This window comes from Xiphophorus hellerii, unplaced genomic scaffold (genome assembly GCF_003331165.1).
Source record: "Xiphophorus hellerii strain 12219 unplaced genomic scaffold, Xiphophorus_hellerii-4.1 PGA_scaffold_78__1_contigs__length_500000, whole genome shotgun sequence".
NCBI lineage: Eukaryota > Metazoa > Chordata > Actinopteri > Cyprinodontiformes > Poeciliidae > Xiphophorus > Xiphophorus hellerii.
In genome coordinates this window covers 446851-448871 of record NW_022587653.1, presented here as the reverse complement: position 1 = coordinate 448871, position 2021 = coordinate 446851, and the positions used below count along the sequence as shown (strand labels likewise).

Genomic DNA, 2021 nt, shown 5'->3' with positions numbered 1-2021 from the left:
TATTGGATTTTTTTATTTTTATTTTTGCTTCGGCAGATTTAAGTTTTACAGAATCGTCACATTAAAGATGTCTGGCATTTTTAAAAAACCCATTTTATGACGCTGCGTATTAAAATGCGCAGCGTTTTAATACGTTGCAGGAGCACAAATACTCCTGCAACGTCACCTTAAACTCGCATTCACAAAACATACTGCCTGCGTAAGAAACAAGGGGTTTTGGAGTAACTCTAAATGTTTTATTTCTCCTGCTAAAACAAAAATATATATGAGGATAGGCAAAAATATACAAAAAACATTTGAAAATTGTTTTAGCAATTTACATCGTTCCTATTTTTGTGCCATTGAAACAAATTAATTAAATATTCAAAAAACATTTTACAAAAACTTGCATTTTTCAATTGTCGAAATATTTTCAAATCGGAAATATTTTTATGAAAATAATTGCAAAGCCATACAGTATCTTATTGTTTCTGCGTATTTTCACGTTTAGGAAGAAAGAAATATGACTTGAATGGATTCTTTGGGAACAGTGACCATCAAGGTAAGCATCATTTTACTCTAGATAGCTTTTTGAGTTTATTTAGTCTTTTTCCTTACTATTTTATTTCTTTTCTCGTAGATTGACTCAGCTGAGAAAACAACATGTTCCCTATTTTGTTGTTTTCAGTTTTGTGTCATATTTGTACATTATTTGTATGGATGTCGGCCATTTTTATGCAAAATCATCGTATGGTCCAGTTGACTTATGAAATTGCCAAACTGCAATATTCATTAGCCTCACAATAATGAATTTAGAAATCAGTTAATCTTGAATAATTAGTGTCTCTGCTACAATGTAAGGTTTTTGTCAGGCTTTTACATTTATGTTAATATCTTGTTTGTGAGATATTAAGATTTACATTGTTTTATTTTGGATAAATGCACCAGAACGTGTGTAAAATGCTAAAGGTTAAACAGTCGAAACATGGGCTTTCCATCTTTACTTTAAAACAAAAATATGACAAACTTTTCTGTAAGAAATACAATTTTGGGGTTATTTTCATGGGGTAATATTGCCATCTAACTGTTTTGGTTGTGTCTTTATTTTATTTTAAACCAGTTTTTATTTTTTATTTTGATCATTTGTGTATCAAAATCCCTCTTGAGTGAGTTACTATCCCAACATATGAAGTGAACAACACAGACACTTAATTATTTGAATTTATTCATCCACAAAACTAATAAAAACAATTTAGTTAAATTACAAAGTATATTTAATCATTATTTTTATTTGCATAATTGAAGGAAATTCTTATCAGAGCCAAGAATAAAACCATACACCATTGTTCAGGGAAGAGATAGTAGAAGAGGAACTGACCTGGAACCAGTTTTTATTGTCTATTTTATTTTTTTCTCTGATTATATGCAGATGAAATCTTCCACCATTATGTTCTGGTTCTGTTTTACTGTGTATATTTCCAGCAGCTCATTTAGTTGCTTTATTTGTACTGTTTCCCCATTCATGTTTAATAAAGCTGTTATTTTTAAATCTTTCCTCTACATACTGCGGCAGTGATTCAGTTTCATTTAAGAAAGTCGAACAGTTTCATAAATATTGTACAGTATTTGATTAAAACAACCAATGATGATTGCGAGTCATGGAAATAAATGGATTATTGGACTAACATCAAGGACGGCTCTCACTTCAATCAGCGGATAAGTGATCGGCGTGTCAACTTTACCCCGGTGTACCACCTCAGGGGCTTAAAGCTTTGGCTTAGCCTCTACATAAAAGTCAAAATTGTTTATGACAAGAACTGATCGTGGGAAAGGAACTTTGGATGGCGTTTGTCTACGACGAGGGACGCAGACGGAGCCTGTTTGTTGGGAACGGAGCGTCAGCTGATTGGCATCAGCTCATCTGCAGCCTGGGGTGACGTCGGACAGGATCGGCGTTCAGGAGGACACCTGGATTTCCTTGTTGCTGGATTTGAAATGCATGCATCGAATAGGCATGTGTAGCGCTACACTTAGTAAGATGG

At 33.4% G+C, this 2021-nt stretch overlaps 1 long non-coding RNA gene across 1 annotated transcript; it reads left to right on the top strand.

Annotated features, from left to right (window-relative positions):
• The first annotated feature begins 250 nt into the window (after nucleotides 1-250).
• LOC116716683 (uncharacterized) lies at nucleotides 251-1539 on the top strand. Its single transcript, XR_004338586.1, has 2 exons — nucleotides 251-541; nucleotides 620-1539. It is a non-coding gene; the product is annotated as an uncharacterized LOC116716683 (long non-coding RNA).
• Nucleotides 1540-2021: the final 482 nt, after the last annotated feature.